At 37.6% G+C, this 27,135-nt stretch overlaps 1 pseudogene; it reads left to right on the top strand.

Annotated features, from left to right (window-relative positions):
- Positions 1-26,407, top strand: part of LOC119520776 — a 45,402-nt pseudogene extending 18,995 nt beyond the window's left edge.
- The last annotated feature ends 728 nt before the right edge of the window (positions 26,408-27,135 follow it).

Here is a 27,135-nt window from a genome sequence, read left to right as displayed (position 1 = left end):
TTGATAGCAGGATAAAAATGGAACATGTTTATAAATCCATTCTGTTATTGTACCTTTTGATTGAAGAGTTTAATCCATTAACTTTCCTTTATTACTGTAAAGGCAGTTCTTGATTCAATCATTTTATCCTTGGTGTTCATTATTCACATATGTTTTTTCACTCTTTCTTTTTATGCTTTAAATTACCTTTCCTAATATTCTTCAATTCTGTACCATCCTCTACCTTTCTCTCCTGTCTTTTCTTTTCACCTGGTTGGATTCCCTTTAGTGGTTCTCTTAGGTTCCCTCTCTTATTAACAAACTCTCTCAGCTTTTGTTATCTGTGCATATTTTAAAATCATATTCATTTCTGAGGGAGAGCTTTGCTGGGTAGAGATTTCTTGGCTAGCAATTTTTTCTCTTTTAGTATCTTAAATGTATTGTACCACTTCCTTCCCACCTCCCTGGTGTCTGGGGAGAAATCAGCACTTAGCCTTATTTGGCTTTCTTTTTATGTGGTGAATCACTTTTCCCTTGTTGCTTTCAGAATTTTCTCCTTCTCCTTGGCATTTGACAGTCTGATTACTATGAGTGGTTCTATTAGAATTTACTCTGTTTGAAGTACATTGGGATTCTATGATTTGCATATGTATATCTTTTATAAGGGTTGGGATATTTTCAGCCCTTAATTCTTTTGATATTCCTCCTGGTCCTTTCCCTTTTCCTCCTTCTGGGACATTCATGATATGTATATTTCATGTTGTTAAAAATTTCCTTGAGACATTGCTACAATTTTTCATTTTTTCCCCATTCTTTCTTTTGTCTATTCAAGTTCAGTTGATGCCTGTTAGTTCACTGATACTGACTTCTGCCTCCTCATATCTGCTGCATGTCTCTGGTATATTTTTAATTACATCTACAGTGTCTTTCATTTACATAGTGTCTGTTATTTTTCTAAGTATTCTTTAAAATTCTTCTTTATGCTCTTCTAATGTCCTATTAACACCCTTTATCTCTTTATACACATTTTCCTTCATTCTTTGATTTGATTCAGGAGATTTGTTTGCACAAGTTTGATTAGCTGTTCCAGATTCTGTATATCCTACAACTTCTTGATCTTCTAGAACTTTAGTATGCCTTGTGATTTTTTGTTGATGTATGGTAATCTGATTACCTTGATGGGTATAACTTGAAGGTCAATTTCTATCTCTTTTCTAGGATTCAATCATTGCCTGCATTTGCCTCAAGATATTTACAGATTTCTCTTGTAATTTCTTCCTTGACCCACTGTCTGTTTAAGAATGTGTTTAGCCTCCATATAATTGTGTATTTTCCTGCCTTCCACTTGTTATTGTTTTAAAACTTCATTCAACTATGATACGAATGCATCTTTTTAATAATTTTGATCTTTTTAAATTTATTAAGACTTAATTTGTGACCCAACATGTGGTCTACCCTGGAAAATGACCAAACAGCACTTGAGGAAAATGTATATCCTTCTGTTGTTGGGTGCAATGTTCTGTAATTATCTGTTAGTGTAGTTTATGTATCACCTTATTCAAAATCTGCTTCCCTATTGATACTCTGGGTAGATGTTCTATCCATTGATGAGGGTTTTGTGTAGAAGTCTCCCACTACTACTGTAGAAGTGTCTATTGCTCCCCTTAGTTTTGTCTGTTTGCCTCATGTATTTTGGGGCATTCTGGGTGCATATAAATATATGATTTATATGCCTTATTGATGGATTGTCCCTTTTATTAATAATGTCCTTCTTTGTCCCTTTGGCTACATTTGAAGTCTAGTTTGCCTGATATTATTATAGCTACCTCCACTCTTTTCTGGTTGTTGTTTCCATGAAGTAATTTTTCCAACCTTTCCCTTTTAACTTTTTCCCTTGGGTCTTAAGTGAGTCCCTTGTAAATAGTAAATAGAAGGATACTGTTGTTTTATCCACTCTGCCAATCCATGTTTTTAATTGGGCAGTTTAATCTACTATCATTTCATGTGATTAATGAAAAGTCATTATTTCCTTCAGCCATTTTATTCTTTCATGTTTTATATGTCATATCTTATTTCTTTTCTTTATTTTTCCCCCCTTAGGCATGCTTACTGCTAATATTCATTCCTATGTTCTCCAAACCTCTTTCTCCTGTCTTTTCCTATCTCTCTGTAGCCCTCCATCTATTATTTCTTATAGAGCAAGCCTTCTTTTCATGAGCTCTAAATATTTACCATTCTCCCTCATTTTAAGTACAGTTTTGCTGTATATAGAACCCTTGGTTGGCCTTTTTTTCTCTTTCAGCATCTTGAAAATATCATTCCATTGCCTTCTTACCTCCATGGTTTCTGCTTAGTGATCCCCAGTTAGTCTTATTGAACTTCCCTTACATGTGATGGATCATTGGTCTCTTGCTGCTTTAAGAATTAATTCTGTATTTCACATTTGACATTTTGATTTGTAAGTGCCTTTGAGTAGGTCTATTTGGATCAATTCTGTTTAGTGTATGCTGCACTTCTTGTTATTTTACGTCTTTCATTAGAGTTTGGAGATTTCCATTGATTGTTTCCTCTGTTATTTTTATTTTCTTTCTCCCTTCCTTTCTCTTTCTGGGACACCCATATTACATATACCTATGAACTTCATGTTGTAATTTGGTTCCCTAAGACCTGCTCATATTTTTCCATTCTTTTCCTTATCTGTCCTTTTGTCTGTAGGATTTCAGATTTATTGTCCTCTAGTTCACTGATACTTTCTTCTGTCTATACAAGACTGCTGCTGTGTGTTTCTTTTGCATTTTTCATCTCTATACTTGTGCCATTCATTCTCATAAATTGTCATTATTTTTTCAAGCTTTTGAGTTCTTTTGCATGGAAACACTGTGTTTTCTTTATATCCTCCATCACTTTTGCCAAATTTTCTTTCAATCCTTTTATTTGAATTAGAAGATTTGTTTCAACATCTATAATTAATTGTTTCTACCCCTGTATATCATTTGAAATGATAGTTTTTTCCTTTGTGTGAACCATATCTTCATGCTTCCTATTATGACTCATGATTTTTTTCTCTCTAGACATTTTATTTTCTTGATTAGTTTAATCTGGGGATAATTTTCTATTTTTTTGCTTAGAGTTTTCTTGTTGGTTGGCCTTGATATCTACCTGTTTTTTGTCTCTCTTGCCAACCTGTTGTTAGATTAGCTGTGATCCATGGTCTATCCACAAAAATCAGTGCCCATGGCACCTTACCTTGCAGAGGTTAGTGCTGGGCACTACAGCAGTGTTTCTGTGTGTGGTTAAGTCAAGTCTTCTTACTCCAAGTGGTGTTCAACTTTTTGACAGCCATCAAGCCCTGGGTTTGTTTTAGAACACTGCTTTAACCATTGGGTTATCCATATTTCTCAGCTTAAACAGGGGCAGTTTCCCATACATGGGGTGTAGACCAGTTCCAGTGGGCCTGGGATAAGTTCTAGAGATGTTCTGAAAGGTCTTCAATTCCCTTACATTTTCCTGCCTTCCCAGCAGATTCCACTGTTTGGTGACTTAATCATCATCTGAAGGCATTTATCTTCTGGGTCAAAGGCTGCATCTCACTGGGCATGCCCCAGCTCTCTTTTTGGGGTACTTCTTTCATGGAATATGTTTTTCTATTTCAGTTTCTACATAATCTTACCTCTGCATGTAAGATACATTTCTTTAAGCAACATAGAGTTGGAGCAAGCTTGTTTTAAAATCCATTCTGCCACTCTATGCCTTTTGATTTGGGGAGGTTAATCCACCAACACTCAGTGAAATTAATATAAATGCAGTACTCACTTCATCCATTTTGTCTTTTGGTGTGATTTTTGCCATTTATTTTTGTCTCCATATTCCTTTTTTGCAAAATCCTTTTCTGTATAGTTTATCTTTTGTGATGTCTCTGAATGAGACAGTCCTCATTATTTTTCTATATATTTTTAAAATAAATTTCTGTGGGTTACTTGGCATTTATATTGCACAACTTACATCTGTAAACTAGTAACTTGAAAAAATACCAAATTTGCTTCAGTAGTTTATTCATTATCTGCTCTGATATCCTTCTGTTTCCCATTTTTATATTGTTTTCATTCCAATTTACCCCTTTACTATTTGCATGTTCATTGTCAGGAAATATATCTTTTTTCATGTTCAATTGTATTTAACTCTTATAGGAATTGAAGAGTAAGGTTATATATTGAAGATAGAGTTCTATTGGGTTTTACATTTACCCTTTTAGTTATCCTTACTGATAACCTTCATTTCTTCACATGACTCTAAGCCACTTTCTCCTGTTTTTTCCTTTCCTCAACAGAACTCCCTTTAGTAATTCTTTTTGGGCAGGCCTCTTCTTGAGGAACTCTCAATTTCTGCTTCTTAAGTGAATATTTTAAACTCTCCATTTTTGAAGGACAGTTTTGACTGATAAAGGCTTTAGAGCTAACAGTTTTTCTCTTTCATTATGTTAAAAATGTCATATCACTGCTTTCTGAGGTCCAAGGTTTCTGCTGACAAATTGGCACTTAGTCTTATTGTGGATTCCTTGTATATGATGAATTGCTTTTTTATTAATGCTGTGAGAAAAGAAGTCACTCTTTATCTCTGGCTTTTGATATTCTGATTGGTATGTTTCTTGGAGTGGGTATATTAGGATTCATTCTGTTTGAAATATTTTGCATCCCTCAGACATGTATATTTATGTCATTCATAAGAGTTAGGAAAGTTTTTGTCATGATTTCCTCAAATATTCTTTCTGTTTCCTTTCTTTTCTCTTCTTCTGGGACACCCATGGCAAATGTATATTTTCATTTTATGCTATCTCTCAGATCCCTTAACTACTGCTGATTTTTTTCTAGTATTTTCTGTATCTGTTCTGACTGTATGATTTAAATTGTCTTGACTTCTAGTTCATTACTTCATTCTTCTGCCTGTTGCAATCTACTCCTTATTCCTCTAGTATATTTTTCATTTCTATTCTTTTGCCTTTCATCTCTGTAATATGTTATGTTTCTTTTTATATTTTCAAATTCTTCTGTTCACACATTGTCTTCTTAATGTCCTTTATTTCTTTATACATATTTTCCTTACTTTCATTGAGTTGATTTGGGAGAATTGTTTGAACTTATTTGATTAACAGTTCTAAATACTGTGACTCCTCTGAGTTTTAATTTGTTCCTTTGATTGAGCCTTATCTTCCTGTTTGTTAGTGGCTTGTAACTTTTTGCTGATATCTAGGCATCTGATTATCTTGATGAGTTAACTCTGAAGGTCAATTTCTCCATCATGTTTATGGTTTTATTGTGTTTAGGGTGTTCTTAGATGTTTGATGTGCTACTTGGAAGCTGTTTGGTAAAACATAAAAGTTCACTTTCTTTCAACCCACTTCTGTGGGTGCAGACCTATTGTGGGTAGGAAATTTGGTTTAGGTTATTTCAATTGAGATGTGACCCATCCTATTCAAGGTTGGCCTTAATCCTTTTACTGGAGTCCTTTATAAAAGGATAATAAAGAAAAAATGTTGAGGCAGAGCTTAAAGATTAGAAGCCTAGGAGAAGCTAAAAGAGTAACCACAGAGCTCAGAAAGAAAGCCACTGGAACCAAAAGCTGAAGCAATTAAACCCAGGAGAGAAGGACCAGCAGGCACTAGCTGTGTGCCTTCCCAAGTGACAGAGATGTCCCAGATGCCAGCAGCCTTTCTTCAGAGAAGATATAGCCTTGTTGATGCTTTAATTGGGAGATTTTCATGCTCTTAGAACTGTAAGTTTGTAAGCTAATAAATCCACCTTGTAAAATCTGATCCATATTTCATATATTACATTCTGGCAGGTTTAGAAACCAGAACACTTGGTTCAGCTTATTCTAGACCTTAATTTTAAGACCCATGTTTAACTGCTCCAATTGCAGACCCTTGTTTAATTGATCCAATTTTCTCAGCTGTTCTTGATCTGTTTCTTGTCCTGAAGGAGTGGTAAAATTTTTATGATTACAATCTGTGTAATTGTTTAACCACAAGGAGAAATCTTCCTTGCTTCTCTTATTCCTTACTTCTCTTCCTTTTCCAGTGATTTTGATCTGTTCTCTTTGTGTCTGTGCAGAATTTTCTCCCCAGTTCCTATGATTTTTTTAAATTCTCTCCCTCATTTATTGGCCAATTTTCCTTATTCTTTTCTTTTCTGTGGTCCTCCATACTTCCAGCAGTTCAGTTTACCCCCACCCTTTTATTCCTTCCTTGTTATGTCCTTCCATCAAAGGTGGTCAATTGGTTTCAAATAAGAAATTTGGGTCACTCTAGAAACTCCCCTTTCTTTTAAGTGGTCCAGTTAACAGAAACTGGATGGAGTGAGCATAGAACATTACAGCTGCAATTTTACTATGGTCTCTCTCTATATTTTTCTTTCCTTCCTGGGTCCCTATATTATGCAGATCTCCTCAGTGGCTTGTGTTTGAGCCTGGACCTCTGTGTACATGGTTCCTGTGCTTGGGTATGTGTGGGGTAGTATCATTACTGCCCCCAGGGAGAAAGATGGGAAGGATATAAGCTGCCAGTCTCTGAGCATCTCACCATTCTGCAAGGTGACAAATTATGGAGAGTGAGTAGAGTGGCAGTTCTGGGGTGGACATTCATTCCCTAATAATTTTCTCTTTCTTCTATTCAGCATTTGAGAAATTCTTCTCATGCCTCTACTTCCTGAAAATGAGTATTGCTCTTTTATTCACTTAAACTCTAGGAAGGCTTTTGCATGGGATTTATTACATTGCCATGTTGATGATATCCTTCACACATAACATTTTGCTTTATGACAATATGTAAGTCAAATTGTTGTTTTATGAGTAAGCATATGTCCAAACTTAGAAGAAACAAGCATACATATATTGCATCAGAAGTATATGAGAGTTCAGTTTGCTTCATCTATTGACAAAACCTGGCATTGTCATTAATTTTTCCAATTCTAATGAAGGCATAGATTTTAGGACTTGTGGTTTTCTCTGCACTCCCTGGTGTTTAATTAAGGCTGATATTCTAGTAGATGCCATTGGTAACTTTCTCTCATCTATTCACACTCACAATTCTTTTACAAGTTAATGGCTTGTCATACTTTGCAAGATCTGCTCTCACATGCTTGACAAAGTGTGTTTCACTGACAAAAACATAAAATGTTTCTGCTCATAGTATTGAAGCTAGAAACAATTCAATATCAGGATATTTGTAAGGCCATCTTTCTCCCCCAAATCAGTCATATTTGGTGCTGGCTGCTAACAATCCTGGGATTCCTATGCTTGTATTTAAGCCTGTATATATTATGTATATTAAGCCCTTATTCGATATATTTTTCCAAATATTCTCTCCAATTGAGTCAGTTGTCTTTTCACTTTTGTGAAAAAGTCTTTTAATATGCATCTTGAAAAAAGAAGAACAAAGTTGGAGGACTAAAGTTTCTGACTTTAAAACACATCACAAATCTACAGTGACCAAAACAGCATGGAATTGACACAAGAATAGACATTTTATATAATGGAATCTAATTGAGAGATCAGAAATAGACCCTCATATCTATGGCCAACTGATTTTTGCCATGACTTACAAGTTCACTCAATTAGGAAAGAAATGATGCTAGGAAGTTTCAATATTCCTACACAAATGAATGAAAGAGAATTCCTTTCTCACATCATATGCAAAAATTAACTAAAAATGTATCACAGACCTAGTATAAGAACAAGGACTGTAAAAGTCCTTGAAAACATAGGAAAGCCTCTTTGGGATCATTTCTTGGGCAATGGTTTCTTGGACTTTATACCCAGAGCACAAGCAGTGAAAGAACATATAGCTATATGGTACCTCCTCAAAGTTGAATACATTCACCCATCAGAAGACTTTTTCATGAAAGTGAAATGACAACATACTAAATGGGAGAAAATATTTGGAATATCTGGTAAGGGTTTAGTATCAAAAATATATGAAGAATCCTACAACTCAACAATAAGAAGACAAATAACTGAAATAAAATTAGACAAAGGAATTTTCTCCAAAGAGAATACATAAATGGCCAAAAAGCATGTGTAAAGATTCTCAACTTTATGGTCAGGGAAATGTAAAACAAAACCACAATGAGATATCATTTCACACTCAATGAAATGTATAGTATTTAAAAAAGAAAAACCTAAAAGTGTCAAAGAGAATGTGGAGATATAGAAATACTCATTCATTGCTGGTAGGAATGTAAAAAGGTGCAGTGTGTAAGACATTTTGGCAGTTCCTTAGGAATTAGCATATGATCTAGAAATCCTGCTACTAATTATAAAACAAAAGACTTCTAATCAGGGGCTCAAATAGTATTTGTCCATGGATGTTCACAGCAGCATAATTCACAATTACCAAAAGATGGAAGCAACCCAAGTGTCCATAAACCAATAAATGAATAAATAAAATATGGTATATACCTACAATGGAATACTATATGGCTGTCAAAATTAATGAAGTTCTGATGCATGACATAACATGGATGAACATTGTGGACATTATGCTGAGTGAAAAATGCCAAGAAAAAAGAACAAGTGTTGTGTGATCTCACTGGTATGAAGTAATTATAATAAACCAATTCATGGAGTTAGAATCTACAGTATAGGTTACCATGAGATAGATTGGGATTCGAGATTGAGTAGTTAGTGCCTAATTTATACAGAATTACTCTTCAGGGTGATTGTAAAGCTTTGAAATGGATATTGGTGATGGCAGCACCAATGTAATTTACAACACTGAATTGTATAGGTGAATTGTATAGGTGGCTAAAAAGGGAAATTTTAGCTCAAATATGTTACTAGAATAGAAACTAAAAATTATGATGTAGGACAATATAACAGTGAAATTTATTAGGGATGATGGACTATAGTTAAAATTCAACTGTAAAAATGCTCTTTCATAAATTAAAACAAATATATGATATTATTACAAAGTATAAATAATAGGGTGGTGTGAAGTTTGGGTTCATGTATCAACTTGGTCAGGTGATTGTGCCCAGGTGTCTGGTCAAGCAAGCACTGGCTAAACCATTACTGCAAGGATATTTGTGGTTTGTAAATAAACCAGATGGCTGGTTTATAAAGTCATCAGTCAATTGACTGCATCTGTGACTGATTACATCAATGAAGGGCATATTTTCTGCAATGAGAGAATATAATCAGCTGGACTTAATCCAATCAGTTGAAGACTTTTAAGGAAGAAGAGAGAGAAACTTCTTCTTTGGCTGTCCAGAATGACCTGGGGAGTTTGTTGAACACCTTCATCAGTGTTGCTAGTTCACTGAATGCCCTATGGAATTTGGATTCTTGCATCCTGCCCTACATATTTGAACTCATGCATCTCCACAGTTGCATGAGACACTTTTATAAAATATCATATTTGCAGTTATCTATTTTTGGTCCTGTTTACCTACAGAATCCTAACTAATACAGCTTGGTACCAGGAGAGGTTCTGGAGAAACAGAATCTTAAAATGAGATTTTACAATTGGTTTTATATTCTGGTTAGATTCAAAGACACTAATGACTCAATTTCCAATAATCAAGATGGCACTGACAGTCCATGGCATGAGTTGGCAAAGGATATACAACATATATCATCATTTGATTTCCTTTATCATGCACTTGTATGAAGCAAGGCTCTAGATGACAGTGTTTTTGACACACTAACAGTGTTTTGTGGAGTTAAGTATAATGACGTTGGCTGGTTGCTCTTGGATACATTGGATAAAGTTATCAGAGTAAAGGATGAGCTAAAAGCTTCAAATTTGAAACTTAAATTCTATTTGACAGATGTAAAAGTTTCTATGTGTGCTCTGAATTAAAATCTTATTTCCTATGGCTGCAGACTTAAGATTTCTTAAAACCAGACTGAGAGTCTCATTGTGAAATAGCAGATTTACAGTGTAAACTAATATCTCACCCTTGTGCAGGATATGTGCTGTTAAAGTAAAGAACAGGATCTGGAAACTTGGGATGGTGACATATGGATTGATAATAATGACAATAAGGACACTGGAACTCTGGATTCTGCTGAGTCTTTTCTAGACATCCCTGTAATAGTCTGCCCTGGGAAACAGCCACCACCAACCTCCAGTTGTCCCTGAGGAGACAGATACCCTACCTCCAGCCTCCCTTGAGAAAAATCTTCCAGACCTACAGTCTGCCCTGAGAAGCCTGCCTTCCAACCTCCACCTAAAGACATTAACCTTTCATTGCCTGCCAAACCTGTAATCACCTCCCCTAAAGAAGAAGACTTCACTTCTCTGTCTGGGGAGATTAATCCTGTTTCAGAAGATGAAAGTGCAAACTATTGTCCTGAGGTAATTGGCTTGATGAATAATTCTAATTCTTTTTGTGACCCACCCCAAACACCACTCTTCTCTTCAATACCTATAACTAGACTAAAGTACCAAAATGCCCCAAGGGGGAGATACAACATGTGAACCATGAGGAAGTACACTATTCTCCAAAAGAACCACATGGGTTTTCCAATTTATATAGACAGAAATCAGGGAAACATATGTGGGAATGGATATTAAGGGTGTGGGATAATGGTAGAAGGAATATATACCTGGATCAGGATGAATTTGTTGATATGGGCACAATAAGCAGAGATTCTGCACTCAGTGTTGTAGCTCCAGTATTTTGGCTGAATCATAGACTAAAGGTAGACTGACAGCACCTGAGGTCAAAATACCAGAACTTCTCTGGTATAATGTAGAGGATGGGATTCAATGGCTTATGGAGATTGGAATTTTATAGTCAATTTGTCATGGAAGACCTCACAAACCCCTGGAATGTCCAGAGGACATACATTTTACCAGATCTGTGAGGAAAAAGATGTGAGATTACCTCTGTCATACCTGAAGACCTCTGTAGTCATCTGTCTCTGTAGGTCAGATATTATTGTGGGAACTGCTGTCATTGAACTACAATCCATAAACAAAATGGGGATAATTTGATCCTGAGATGGCAGAAGTCATTTTGCAGCAGTTAATCACCAAAAACAAGGTAGGCATGGCTACCATAATGGAAAGCAGGTTAAAAGCATCAGTCAGATTAATCTGACTTGCAGAGACTTATGGCATTGTCTAATAGATAATAGAATACCAGAAGTAAAATAAATGGTCACTCTACTAAATTCTTGTTTGATCTGTATAAGCAGAAGTATTCCAGGTCAAGCGGACAAAAGCCTAATTTGAATTACAAAAGCAGAGAATCACAACCCCTTAATCAACTCACAGACTTGAGAAAGTTTATGGACTCAGAGCCCTGTGAATGAAGGGAAGGCTGGGTACCCTTGGGGAACGACCCTGTTACACTGCCAAATTTTATACTATTACTCTTCCTCGCAGCCTTCCCCAAGGGAAACTATGGACTTTTACCAGTGTAAATGTGCATTGGCAAAAAGGAAATGATCAGAAATTTGAGGAATTCTTAGACACTGGCTCAGAAGTGTCATTAATTCCAGGAGACCCAAAATGTCACCATGATCCACCAGTCATGATAGGGGCTTCTGGAGGTCAGGTGTTTTTGCTCATGTCCATTTCACAGTGGGTCCAGTGTGTCCCTGGACATATTCTGTTGTCTTTTCTCCCAGTTCCAGAATGCATAATTGGAATAGACATACTCAGAAAGTGGCATAATACCCACATTGGTTCCCTGACTTTTGGAGTGAGGGTTATTATGGCAAGAAAGGCCATGTGGAAGCCATTAGAACTTTCCCTGTCTAGTAAAACACTAATGAGAAGCAATACCATATTCCTGGAAGGATTGCAGAGATTAATGCCACTCTTAACCACTTGAAGGATGCAGGGGTGGTGATTCCCACCACACCCCATTCAACTATCCTATACAGCCTTTGCAGAAAACAGATGGCTCTTGGAGGATGACAATGGATTTTTGTAAGCTCAATCAGTTGGTGATTCCAATTGAAGTTACTGTTCCAGGTGTGTTATGATTGCTTGAGCAAATCAACACATCCCATGCTAACTTGTATGCAAGTAATTGATCTGGCAAATGGTTTTTCCTCAATAACTGTTAGTAAGCACCACCAGAAACAGTTTGCAATAAGCTGGCAAGGCAAGAGGTATGCCTTTATTGTCCTACCTCAGAGGTATATAAACCTTCCAGCTCTATGTCATAATATTGTTCACAGGGAACTTGATCATTTCTCCCTCCCACAAAACATCCCACTGGTCCTTTATATTGATGATTTGCTGATTGGACCTAGTGAGCAAGAAGTAGCAACTACTCTAGACTTATTAGTAAGGCAATTGCATGTCAGAAAATGGGAGATAAATCCAAAAAATTACAGGGCCTTCCACCTCAGTAAAATTTCTAGGTGTCCAGTTGTTTGGGGCATATAAAGATATCCCTTCTAAGGTGAAGGATAAGCTGTTGCATCTGGATCCTTCTATGACCAAAAAGGAGGCATGACACCTACTTGGCCTCTTTGGATATTGGAGAAAACATATTCCTCATTTAGGTGTGCTACAGTCTTCCAATTATCAAGTGACCAGAAAAGCTTCTAGCTGTGACTGGGGACCAGAAAAAACAGGAGTCTGTGTGATAGGTCCAGACTACTCTGAAAACTGCTCTGCCACTTGGACCATATGAGCCAGCTGGTCCAATCTTGCTGGAAGTATTGGTGTCAAATAGAGCTGCTGTTTGGGGCATTTGACAGGCACCTATGGGAGAATCACAACACAGGCTCTTAAGATTTTAGAGTAAAGCCTTACCATCCTCTGCAGATAAGTACTTTCCCTTTGAGATACAGCTTTCAGCCTGCTATTGGGCCTTTCTAGAGACAGAGTGGTTAACCATGGGCCACCACATTACCTTGAGACCTGAGTTACCTATCATAAGCTGGGTGTTGTCTGACCCACCAAGCCATAAATTTGGGCATGTATAGCAGCACTCCATCAAAAAAATAGAAATATTATATGTAATACAGCTTGAGCAGTTACTGAAGGCACAATAAGCTACATGAGGAATTGGCCCAAATGAGCATGGCCCACACTCCTGCCACATTACATTCTCTTTCCAAGTCAAGAGCTTTAGCCTCTTGGGGAGTTCCTTACAATAAGTTGACTGAGGAAGAGAAAATTCAGGCTGGGTTTACAGATGGTTCTTGCACAATATACAGGTACCACCCAAAAGTTGGCATCTCCAGCACTGCAAACCCTTTTCTGGGATGTCCCTGAAGGACAGACATGAGGGAAATTCCTCCCAGGGGGGAGAAATTTGAGCAGTGTACCTGGTTTTTCATTTTGCTTGGAAGAAGAACTGGAAGAAGAAGGTTTGTATATTGATTCATGGGATATTGCTAACAGTTCCTGTCTGGATAGTTAGGGACTTTGAAGCAACATGATTGGAAAATTGGTGACAAAGAAGTCTGGGAAAGATGTATGTGGATAGGTTTTTCTGAGTGGGCAAGAATCATGAAGATATTTCTGTCAAATTTGAATGCTCACCAGAGGGTGACTTCAATTGAGGAAAGTTTTAACAATCAAATGGATAACATGATCCATTCTGTGGTTACCAGTAATCCTCTTTCCCAACCACTCCTCTCATTGCCCTATGGGCTCATGAACAAAGTAGTCATGGTGGTAGGGATGGAGGTTATGCATGGTTTCAGCAACATGGACTTCCACTCACCAAGGCTGACCAGGCCAAAGCCACTGCTAACTGCCCAATCTGCCAGTAGCAAAGACCCACACTAAGTACCTGATATGGCACCATTCCCTGAAGTGATCATCCTGTTACTTGGTGGCAAGTTTATTATGTTGGACCACTTTCACCATGGAAGGGGCAGTAATTTTTGCTAACTTTATACATGGACAATGGATATGGGTTTGTGTTCCTGTATGCAATGCTTCTGCCAAAACTAACAACTGTGGACTTATGGAATGCCTTATCCACCATCATGGTACTCAACACAGCCTTGCTTCTGATCAGTAAACCCACTTCACTGCAAATGAAATGAGGAAACGTGCACATACTTATGGAATCTCTGGTCTTACCATATTCCTCATTGTCCAGATGCAGCTGGGTTGATAGAACAGTGGAATGACCTTTTGAAGACTGACTTATGGCACCAACTAGGTGGTGACACCTTGCATGGCTGAGGCAGTGTTCTGCAGGAGGCTGTGTATGCTCTGAATGAGCATCCACTTCATGGTGCTGTTTCTCCCATATTCAGGATTCACAGGTCCAGGAATCATGGGGTGGAAATGGGAGTGACATGCTATCACTTCTAGTGATCCACTAGGAAAATTTTTGCTCCTGTCCCTGGAACCTTAAGTTCTGCTGGACTACAAGTCTTAGTTCCTAAAGGATGAATGCTCCTACCATGAGAGACAACAATAATTCCATTGAACTGGAAGTTAAGACTGCCACCTGGCCACTTTGGGCTTATCATGTCTCTGAATCAATAGGCAAGGAAGGGGATTACTCTTCTTGCTGGGCTGACTGATCTTGACTTTCAAGGGAGTATAAGACTGCACTACAGAATGGAGGTAAATAAGAGTTTTCCTAGAAGACATGAGATTCCCTAGGGCAACACTTATTACTACCATGCCCTGTGATTAAAGTCAATGGAAACCAGCAATAACACAATCCAGGCAGGACTACCACTGGCCCAGAAATTTCAGAAATGAAGATTTGGTTAACCCCCTGAGTCAAAGAATCATGGGCAGCTGAAATGTTTGCTAAGGGTAAAGGGAACATGGAATGTGTAGTGGAAGAAGGTAGTGATAAATATGAACAATGACTGTGTGACCCATTACAGAAGTGAACACTAGGATCACATGATTATTTCCTTCTTGTTTTGTTATGAGTATGTTTGTATTTGTCCATTAAGCAAATATTTTAGTTTCCTTCCCTATCTTATCCACTTTTTCTATGACATAATTTTTATTGTTCATTTCATAGTATTGAAGTTATAGGATATTGAGTTCAAGAGTGAATGTTACCCAAGGACTTGCACCTTATTCTGGAGAGATTTAGTGCATTTCTAGTTGTACACAGGAAAAATGAGTATTGTTAGATGAAATGTATGTGTGTTATTTTGTTCCATTTAGAAATAAAGTATGTTATAAGGTGATGTGTATAGCTGCCAAGTTGGCAAGAGTTGGGATGTGGTGGTTGGGTTCATTTGTCAACTTGGCCAGGTGATGATACCCACATCTCTGGTAGAGCAAGCACTGGCCTAACCATTACTGCAAGGACATTTGTGGCTGGTTAATAAACAAGAAGGCTGGTTTATTAAATCATCAGTCAACTTACAGCATCTGTGATGGATTACATTAATTAAGGGCATGTCTTCTACAATGCAAGAATACAATCAACTGGATTTCATCCAATAAGTTGAAGACTTTTAAGGGAGAAAAGAGAAATTTCATTTTTTCTTTGGCTAGCCAGCATCAAACACCTTCATTGGAGTTGCCAGTTCACTGTCTCCCCTACAGAATTTGGAATTGTGCATCCTACTCTACAGAATTTGGACTCATGAATTCTTCTCTAAAGACTTTGGACTCAATCATCCCCACAGTTGCAAGAGAAAATTTTATAAAATCTCATATTTACAGAAATCTCCTGTTGGTGTTTTCCCTAGAGAATGCTAACTAATACAAGCTTTATGAGGAAAAAAATACACCTAATGTAAACTATAGAGGATATTTAGTAGTAATATTTTAATAATTTTCATCAATTGTAACGAATGGATTTACTGTTAAAAAATAGCACAATTAAGAAAAAGTGCTATTATCACTTGTAAAAAATGTCCCACACCAATGCAAGCTGTTGTGGAATACTGTATGGGAATCCTGCATTTTATGCATAATTGGCCTCTAAACCCACAACTTTTCTAATAAAATCTTTTTAAAATGAAACATAAATTCCTCTGTGTGCATGTAATACCAAAGACAATTACATGAGTATTTAGAATGAACATTACTTTAAGGGCAAAATGTTGGAAACAACTCAAATGTTCAGTGATACTAGTATTTGTTCATTAATATATTTTGGTATATTTATACAGTAGTTAACATATACCAAGTAATAGGATAAACTAGAGCTACATAAAATGACATGATGGGTTTGATTCACTGAATTTTATTATGAACACATCATTGTGACATGTCAGATTATAAAAATTGTGAAAATTACAATCATCCATAAACTCCATACAAAATAGTAAATTAAATGAATAAGCTATATAAAGAAAATATATATAATATATATATATAATATTTATATTTATGACACAAAAAAGAAGGGAAAATTAATGGATTGGTATCCAAAATTTTTATTGATCCTGAGTATTTTCAAACAATCCTGTGTCCTTTTTCATCATCAACCCAGAAGCTTAGGATTATTTACCTTTTATTGTGACCCTATCTGTTATGGTAGAGGATTTAATGTCCCATATTTTCCTTCTTTTGTTCATGATTATTGCTACCATCATTAAGCATGCCAAAGAAAATATTAATACTTTTAATTTAGCCTGTGCTTTTTTTATTCCATTCATATACCACAACTCATGCACCCTGATCAATTATCTTAACTGAAGTCAGACATATCCTGCTCATTTCCTGTTAGACCTGGTATGTATTTGTCACCTGATATGAAGGACTCAATGGGAATATAATGCTAGTAATTAACTCCTCTGGGCAAGTACCATTCCACATGAAGCATTACAACATGTTAAGAAGCTGAATACCATATTCAGACCATTTATAATCTACTTTTCTGATTATTTGCATACATACAAAAAAGAAAATTAGAGTAGCAGAAGTGATGACTTTCTTGCCAAGCACAGTCCATGAGCATCTTGCTGAATCCTTACTATTTTATATGGGATTAAATGAATCCAACACCAGTTAACATGAAGTATGTGCATTGAACTATGTTGTTCACTCTCAATACAGCTATTGAACCTGAATATGACATGTGAGAGTCGTATTTGAGTATTCTGAATTGTAAATGGTCTGCAGTAAATTGTGGAATACCAGAATTTAAATCAGAAATTAACAAAGATGTGAATGTGAAGTTCAGTAAACAAAGATGTTTATAAACTTCTAAGAACATTCTTAACAGAACATGCATGGATCTTACCCTAAGCAGCCAAATAAAATCTACCAGCAGGGAAATAAAAGATAGAACAGTATACCTTATTATGCTTAAAAAAAGTTTTGTGTATGGGAGCAGATATAGATAGCATGATACTGGTTTGTAAAATGGAGCATGCATCAAAATTGCAATACAAAGAGGCTGTTCAGATCTTGTACCATAAACACAACTATAAGCATTTTTTGTAATATAAATATCAGCTTTCTCCACAAAATTAAATCATGATCCCAAATCACACTGTAAGTTTTATAATGTGTAGAAAGCAATTCAAAATAATTTGGAGGATTACAGGGTAAGATGGCAGAGAGGTGAGTTGTGGAATTCAGTTATTCCTCTAGGCAGAGGGTAAATAGCCAGGAACTGTTTGGAAAAACAGTTTGGGTGACTTCTGTGACCAGAAACATATCATACACCAGTTTGGAATGGAGGAAGAGCTGAGTTCACAGTGAGGACCTGTAAGTTTCCCTGGTCAGGGTGCTGGTTTCCCTCCCCCACAGGCATGGCAGACTGTCTTGGAGCACATTACCCAAGGGAAACAGGAACAGTCTATGCTGGGAGCAAGGAGGGAGACTCAATCAGTCTCCAATTGCAGCTGCTGAAAAACGCTCTGAGCACAGGTAACTCAGGAGAAAACATGAAAGGAAATGGATGATTTGGGGCCAGAAGAGTGGCGGCAGGGTTAACAACAACAAAAAAACAGAGACTTTTGGAGCTGGAGTAGCTGAGGAAAGTGGAAAAAGTTTGGACCCTAAGAAAAAGGGGCACATAGAAAAGGTTACATGCTCCAGCTCTTGATTGGCAAATCTGGAGATCTGGGGTCTGGATCTGAAAAGGGCTTTTTCTTTTCTTTACTTTCTGATACTTTATTTTCTTACTTTTCAATAGCTCATTAGAGCTGCCAGAATTCTCAGATTTCAGCACTGCCTCAGGCAAGGGCTGAATTAAAGTTGTCTGAGAGTATCTAATAAGGTGAAGGAGATACTGCCTTATAGGTTGTATCTTTCAATAGTCTATACTGGAAACAAGGGAAAGTGGCTAGGCAAAGATAAAATTGTGGTTTTCATCCCAGCAGAGATGAATCAAGACTAACAAAAAAATTAAACTGAAACAAAATAAAACTGAATAAAGCTGGAGGCTTTTGGAGTTGTCTGAGCACAGTGTGCTGGAAAGGAACAGGGACCCAAGAAGTGTGGGAGGTATAGGGAACCTGGCACCAGTGCCAGGTCTTTGCTGACAAAACTTGGTGACTGGGGAAAGTCTCTGGAAAAGGATTTATATTTTTTCTTTTTAAAATTATTCTAAGTAGGTCATTAGTGAAAGCCTGATATATTTTCAATTGGGAGTTGGATCCAGGCAAGTGTAGAGCTAAGCTATGTCTAAGAGACAAAGCAATAAGTCTAGTGGGGGAGATACTTCCCTAAAGAGCATAATTTCCCCCAAGAAAAGGGGGGGCAAGCCCAGAACAACTTTTTTTTCTTCAGAGATTTCAAACCCCAGGTGCTGGAAAACAGAAGCAGCTTGGGTCAGCCATGCCCTGGCAGGGATAGAGGCTGCTCAAAATTAGAAACACTGCATTACTTTACACCAGTGGAGGGCTACAGGCTGACAATCACCACATGCTGGATAGGATCAGAAAAGCTCAGAGTCTACAGCCTTTATAAGAGGGTCTGATAACCTGTGTGGTCTCATTATCAGGGGAACTTGATACAGATTACACCTTCTTCCTGAGACCTGGGCCTGTCTGGATTGGGAAAATCTTATTGGGGTCAATCATATCTGGAGAGAACCAGTCACATAAGCATTACATAGAAGTGGGGAAAGAACCAGAAATACAAGGACTGAAAAATTCTGATCAACTAAATACAAGCTATGTTACAGGTCTACAATAACTTGAACTAATTCCCAAAGAATAAATAGGAAACAAAGTCAGCCTACAAGAAAACCCTGGGTGAAAAGTGAAAATGAACACCAGATAAACTAATCAAGAAAATCAGATGCTTAGAGAGCTAAAAATAATGAGCCATACCAAGACACATGAAAATATGGACCAGCCAAAGGAAAAACTAACATTTCAACAGAGATACAGGTGTTGAAAAGTACTAATTAATAATCCAATATTTAATTCTTCTAAATCACAGCAATAAGCTGAAGGAAAATGTGAAAAAGGGTGAAGACTGTAAAGAAGACACAAGATGAACATAAAGAATTAATAGTCTTGAAAAAGCAAATGGAAGAACATATGGGAATGAAATGCACAATAGAAGAGATGAAAAACACAATGGAGACATACAACAGTAGATTTGAGGAGGCAGAAGAAAGGATCAGTGGACTAGATGACAGGACATCTGAAATCATACTCACAAAAGAGAATAGATTGGGAAAAGAATGGAAGAATACAAGTAGGAACTTAGGGAACTTAATGTCAACATGAAGCATGTCAATATATATGTGTTATGGATGTCTCAGAAGGAGAAGAGAAGGAAAAGGGGGCAGAAAGTATAATAGAAGAAAAAATGAGTGAAAATTTCCCAATTCTTATGAGAGACATAAAATTGTGCCTCAAGAAGGGCAGCATACCACAAACAGAATAGATCCAATAAACCTACAGAAAGACACTGATTAGATTATCCAATGTCAAAGACAAAGAGAGAATTCTCAGTACAGCAAGAGCAAATCAGTCCATCACATGCAAGGGAAGTTTGATAAAACTCTGTACAGATTTCTTTATGGAAACCACAGAGGTAGGAAGGCAGTGGTAGGATATATTTAACATAGTAAATGAGAAAAAGTGCCAAAATCTCTACATCCCACAAAATTGTCCTTCAAAAATGAGAGTAAGATTAAATTTTTCAGACAAACAGACACTGATAGAGTTTGTGAATAAGAGACAAGACATACAAGAAATACTGAAGGGAAAGCTATAGGCTGTTAGTAAGGACAGAAGAATGAGATTTGAAGAAGAATGTAGAAAGGAGCACTATCAGCAAGGTTAAAAGCACAGAGAGAAAAAAATAATATATGACATATAAAATCCAAAAGACAAAATGGTAGAAGAAAGAACTACCCTTGGAATAATAACACAAAATGTTAGGGAACTAAACTCCCCAATATAAAGACATAGACTGACAGAATGGAATAAAAACAGGACCCGTCTATATGTTGTCTACAAGAAACTCGTTTCTGACACCTTGTCAAAATGGGTTGAAAGGGAAAAATTGGAAAAAAAGATATATCATGCAAAAAATATTCACAAAAGAGTGGGGGTAGCCATATTAATATCAGAAAAATTATACATCAAATGTAAAACAACTGAAAGAAACAATGAAGGACATTGTATATTAATAAAAGTGACAATTCATTAAGAAGACATAGCTAACATAATTATGCAAAAGTGCCCCAAAGTACATGACACAAAAACTGACATCACTGATGAGAGAAGTAGCTACATATACAATAATAGTTGAAGACTTCAATACACCACATACATCAATGGACAGAACATCTAGACAGAGGCTCAGTAAGGAAACAGAGATATTGAAATATATTATAAATGAACAAGACTTGAAAATTATTTATACAAGACTATGTCCCATAACAACAGGACACATGTATTTCTCAAGTTCTCACAGGTCATTCTGTAGGATAAATCACATGTTAGGTCACCAAGCAATTCTCAACAAATTTAAAAACATGAATATTATGCAAACTATGTTCTCAGTTCATAAGGAAGGAGGTTGGAAATCAATAATAGGCAGAAAGTTAGAAAATTCACAAATAAATGTAAACTAAACAATACATTTTACAAAACATGTGGGAAACAAGAGAAATTAGAAAATATATTGAGGTAATGAAAACTACATATAAAAATTTATGGGGGGTGGCAGAAGAAGATGGTCAAATAGAGAGGAGTGGAAGTTAAGTCCCCCTAGCATAACTAATAAACAACCAGGAAAAACTAGTAAATAATCTGGAATAACTGCTGGGGAACAACCATGACTGTCCTCACATTGTAAACCAACCTGGATTGGGAGGAATGTCCAAGATTGCAGCATAAAATCTGAAAGTAAAAACTGAAGACCCAAGCTATGAGCCCCCTCCCCCAACAGCAGACTGAACTGCAAAACCTTGCTTTGGCAGAAAGCAGCATTCTCTGAACATACAAATATACCTCAGTCCAGCTCCAACTGGGGTTTTAATTAACAAATATGGACTGCTCAATAAAAGCTATGAATCCCTAACAAGCAGGTAGAGGCTTTTGGTAATGACAGACTTTGGTGAGCTGGAGGACCACTCTGTCCTGGGAAGGAGTAGCCCAGAGGACTAGGTGCTTTCTCTGGTTGATGGGTGAAACTGAGTGGATTGGGGATGTGCCCTGAATGGGGGCATTCTGTACCCTTTTCTCACTCTCAACATGAGCAGCCCAGGAGAGAAAGCATCAGCCATTTTCAGTTTGCAGCATTCTGACACAGACAAGGGTGGAGATAGCAGAGTCAAAGAAACAAAACCTATTTAAATTCAGATGATAACTCCCTAGGGTGTGTATCTTACCTAAGAGGAAGGAGGTGGTGCCAAGCTCTACTACCCACCTTCAATTCAGAACCAGACCGCAGAGCCTGGGGAAAACAGCCAAAACAAAGTAAGCAGGTGACAACTCCTTCCACAAGTCAGGAGTGACAGTCTGACAGGTGCCACCTGCTGGGTAGATTAGGAAAAGCACAGCAGCTTGAGGCCTCCTTGTGTGTGTCAATCTTCTAAAACACACCCTCAAGGAAAACTGACACCAAATACTTCCTCATTCTGAGACCTGAGCCCATTCTGGTCTGAGAAAACCTGTTTGGTGTAACCAAGGAAACCAGTTGCCTAGACAACAGAAAACTACAAACTACACTAAGAAAAATGAAGATATGGCAGAGTCAAAGGAACAAACTCACACTTCAACTGAGATAAAGGAATTGAAACAACTAATGTTAAAACAATTCAAAAAGTTTAGGGAAGATATGGCAAAATAGATGAAGCATATAATGAAAACAGTGGGTGTACATAAGATAGGAATTGAAAATTTGAAAAAGCAACTGGCAGATTCTATGGAAATGTAAGGCACAACACAAGAGATGAAAGGCACAATGGAAAAATACAGCAGCAGATCACAAAAGGCCACAGAAAACACTCAGGAACCAGAGAACAAGATACCTGAAATCCTACACACAAGGAACAGATAGGGAAAAGAATCAGAAAATATGAGCAACATCTTACAGAATTGAATGACAACATGAAATCCATGCATGTATGTGCTAGGGGGGGCCCAGAAGGAGAAAAAAAGGGAAAGGGGGGAGAAGTAATAATAGAGGAAATAATCAATGAAAACTTCCCATCTCTTATGAAAGCCATAAAATTACAGATCCAAGAAGTGCAGCATACCCCAAAGAGAATGGATCTAAATAAGCCTATGACAAGACACTTAATAATCAGATTATCCAACATCAAAGACAAAGAGAATCCTGAAAGCAGAAAGAGAAAAGTGATCCTTCACATACCAAGAAAACTTGATAAGACTATGTGTGGATTTCTTAGTAGAAACCATGGGGAAAGAAGGAAGTGGAGCGATATATGTAAGGTACTGAGAGAGAAAAACTGCCAACCAAGAATCCTATATCTGGCAAAATTGTCTTTCAAATATGAGGGAGAGCTTAAAATATTCTCTGATAAACAGACAATGACAAGGCTTGTGAACAAGATACCTGCCCTACAGGAAACACTAAAGGGAGCACTACAGATAGATAGGAAAAGACAGGAGTGAGGTTTGGAACAAAATATTGAATGACGGTAGCAGAGCAATGTAAGTACAGTGAACAAAGAAGACTATGAGCATGGTTGAAAGAGGAAGGTTAGGAGCATGTGGGACACCAGAAGGAAAGAGGAAAGGTAAAGATGGGACTCTAGAACTCAGTGAAACCTAGAGTGCTCAACAATTGTAATAAAATATGAAAATATATTTTTATATTAAGGAGAACAAATATATGCCAACCTTGAAAGTTGTTAAAAAAGGGGTGATATTGGAGAGAAAATACAATCAATGCAAACTAGTGACTATAATTAGCAGAAACATTGTATTTTGCTTCCTTTAATGTAACAAAGGAAATATACCAAAGCTAAATGCTTATAAGTAGGGGACACAGGGGAGGAGTATGGGACTCTTGGCATTGGTGATGTTGTCTGACTCTTTATTCTACATTAATTTAATGCTACTTTCCCTTTGTTTCTTCCTAGAATGTAGGGGGCCAAGAGATAGACAGCAACTAGTGAAGGGGGAATGATAATCAAATAAGAACAGTTAAGATATTGAGAGTAATCTCAATGTTATGGGAATGCTCAGGGATGATAATGGTTTATGAATTTTTGGGGGTATGGAAGGGGCATGTTGGAAGCAATGTCATTATTTTAGGTTATTTGTTTTTCTTACTCCTTTGTTTTTGTCAGGGTTTGTTAATTTTCTTGGGGTATGGTAGGGACATGTTGGAAGCAATGCAGTTATTTTAGGTCATTTGTTTTTCTTATTCCTTTGTTTTGTTTTGTTTGAATTGTTTTTCATTTTTTAAAACTTTTTAAAGTTTTTTGATAACAAAAGCTAACACATTTAAAAATTAGTTTCAATGTAGTTATTTTAGGTTATTTGGTTTTTCTTATGCCTTTGTTTTGGTATGGTTTGTTAATTTTCTTGAGGTATGATAGAAACATGTTGAAAGCAAAGTAATTTTATGTTATTTGTTTTTCTTAATCCTTTGCTTTGTTTTGTTTGAAATGTGTTATTTTTGCTGTTTGCTTTTTAATTTTTCCATAAATAAAAAATAAATCTAAAAATTTGAAATTCAATTGAGATATATCAGGAAAAATAGTGAAGAATTGAGATACTGCCCCCTTCCTGAGAGAATATTTGTCTAAAATAGGCTGCAGATGCCCTCCAAGGAAGTCAGTCCCTGAGATGGCAGAGAAAAGAGAAATAACTGGATGAGGTTAAGCTTGGATGTTTAACATTCATCATTACTAATTTTATCCTGAATGTCACAGAAGGTATTCTGGATCAGAGACAGGTTTCTTACTAAAAACTTCCAGAAAGTAATGAGTGTGTCAGCCACTCTTGCCCTAACTTCACTAATAGGCTGAAGCAACAACGTAGATGTCCTACAAGAATACCCAGTCCCCAAGAGATAATCGGTGAAGCAAATGATTTGTCCCTGTTTATAAAGTGGCAAGAAGCAGCTACCCTCTCTGCACTTGATAGGTTTTCCAACACTTGGTAGGTAAATAAAATTACTCCAGGAATATCCAAGCTTCATCACTATTGGAAACATAAATATCTAGGAAGATAAGCCCTACAGTCTTCTCAGCACCTGGGGGTCTTAACCTTGGAACTTACTGGGAGCTGTAAACTTTGACCTTCTCCTGCAGAAAAAAGAAGTTTTATTCTCCATTTGAATCAGAACAATTGACTAGACAAATGGTCTCACATCTAATTCTTCTGTCATATGAACAATTTTACAGGAACACAGAGCAATTGAGGAAAATGTTATGCCCTCCCTCCCCCACCACACAGACAATAAGCAAAATGACTGCAAAACACCTTCTGGAAGATAGAGGATGTTTGGTCCCTAGTGCTGGGGTGAGGGGGAGGTGGGTATTGCTTCCTGAATGGAAACCATTCAGATGAGACTGCCTGAGGGGAAAAGTTTGAGTATGCTCATCACCTGACCTCAATCCCTGCCTGGTTTGACCTTGCAGGGGGAGGATAAAACAAGTGACAGGTAAGGCAGAAATAATGGGCAAAAGAGGGCACAAATATAAAATAAGTAATAAGACAAATGTTTTCAAAGAGAGAAAACTGGAACATGGTATAGAAATGTATACCTATGAAAAAGTATCTGTGAGAATTCTGGATATAAACAATGAATATTTAAGGACTCAAGAGATAGCATGAATATCTGGATGGATATAAGCAAACATGGTATTGCTGAGCTTTAATTTCAGGTGAAGAAACTCTTCTAAGAGGTACCCACAAGAGATAAGGCTGTGAGAAATATAAAGGCAAATTAAAGTGTATAGTTAGGGTTAATAGCTGTCAAACCAGCATAAAGCACGGTATTTATTATTTATTATTACAAGTGAATCTCTGGCCATGGAAAATATGAAAGACTGTTTAAAAATATAAGCCTTGTGTAAAGAAATAGAAATACTGTAACTTTTCCTTTTTTTTTTTTTTCCATAAGAAGACTCTACTGAAAACAGAAAACCAGGAGAACCAAGGATTACATACAGGTATGTGGCCTCATAGCAAACCGATAACAAAAGAACCACAACAAAAAGAGAGAGGGAGGGATCCCCAGGATGAGAGGGGGGAAGGGAGAGCAAGGAGAGAGGGTTGTTTTGTTTGAGTTTTATTCTTCCCACTCTTTGAAAAAACCAACACAAAAAACACACGCACACAACCAAGGTTTGTTCCCGAGTAGAAACATAGATAAGGTGGACCCGGATAGTATTCTCTCTTCAAAAGGCAAAAAAAAAAAAAAAAAAAAAAAAAAAAAAACCGGACAAACAAGGAGACGAAACGGAAACTCAGAGCTCAGGCCGCGCCTCCGCGGAGCCCCGTTCCGCAGCAGGGTAGTCCGAGAACCGGCGGGGGAGCGCGGGTGTGTGCAGCGCGTGAGCAGAGGGGTCATGGACTCGCCCCCCCCCCACAGTCCCCGAGGAGAGGAGGTCCAGCTTGTCGCATCTGGGGCGGTCTTTCTGAGTCCTGGGCGGGCTCCGGGGTGATTCTGGGGTCCGCGCACTCTCAGAGTCCTGGGCGCTTTCCGGGGTACTTTCCCGAGGCCGCGTCCTCTCAGATTCCTGGACGTCCTCCGAGATCCAGGGCACCCACGGCCGCCAACCCAGAGCCTGCCCTTCCCCGTGGCGGGGCGCGTGTGCGCCCAGTGCGCGAACTCAGTATGCAGGTACCCGGTGCTGGCGCGAGCAGCTGGCTGCAGATGGCAGCCGCTATTTACGTGGTTGAGGACCTTCTGCTTGAGCTGTGCAACCTGCCCGCGCAGGAAGCTCGCCGTGGACGCCAGCTCTGCGTTCTGGCTCTTGAGCGTCTTCATCTTCTCGAGGCTCGAGATGTGCTCCAGCTTGCGCTGGCGGCACTTGTAGGCGGCGGTGCGATTGCGCAGCTGCTGTTGTTCCAGTCTGGTGTGTTCCGGTGTCTATGGGCGACTGCGGCGGGTACTCGCTGAAGCTCGGTACTGTGGGCACCTTCTGCAACTTCTCCTTGGTACAAAAGTAGTATTATGAGGGGAAAAAGTAGTCTTGAGGAAATAATTAAAGACATAAGGAACAAGTATAACTCAACAAAACATAAAAGTCCTGAGTGATTTAAAAGGAAACTAAAGTATCAAAGTAATATTAGCAGAAACATACAGAACATACACACAATTATACAGTTGTGAAATTTCAAAATTTCAAAGGCAAATAAAATATTCTAAAAGCCTCCAAAGAAAGGGAGCACACATCACCTATGCTGAGAAACATTAGTGTCACTAGTTTGAAGAATGGATTCATTAGAATGTGGAACTAGAGTTCTGTACAAATTAATTATTTAAATTATATGGTTATATTAAAATATGTTTAGGTACCATGTGATCATTCTTTTTGAGAATTCTCTCTTCTTGGAGGAAGTGATGAAAAGATAATAAACTAGGGGGACAATATTCGATGTATGGAGAGTAAGCAAGGGTGAAAAAAATATCCTAGTAATCTCCGCTGTAGTTTAAATGACCACAACAAATTACTTATTTAAAATCACACAGTTCAAAGTCTAGGCAATATTGTAATTGGAAGCACTACTTGAGCTCTTTTAATTTCACAAGTTCGATGGTCTCACAGCTGATTATATTCCAAGGTGGGTTTTGGCATTCAATATATTTGATTGTTCTTTGATATATTTATGTCAATGCAGATAGGA

The sequence above is a fragment of the Choloepus didactylus genome, chromosome 26 (assembly GCF_015220235.1).
Source record: "Choloepus didactylus isolate mChoDid1 chromosome 26, mChoDid1.pri, whole genome shotgun sequence".
NCBI lineage: Eukaryota > Metazoa > Chordata > Mammalia > Pilosa > Megalonychidae > Choloepus > Choloepus didactylus.
This window is presented reverse-complemented; position numbering and strand designations above follow the sequence as displayed.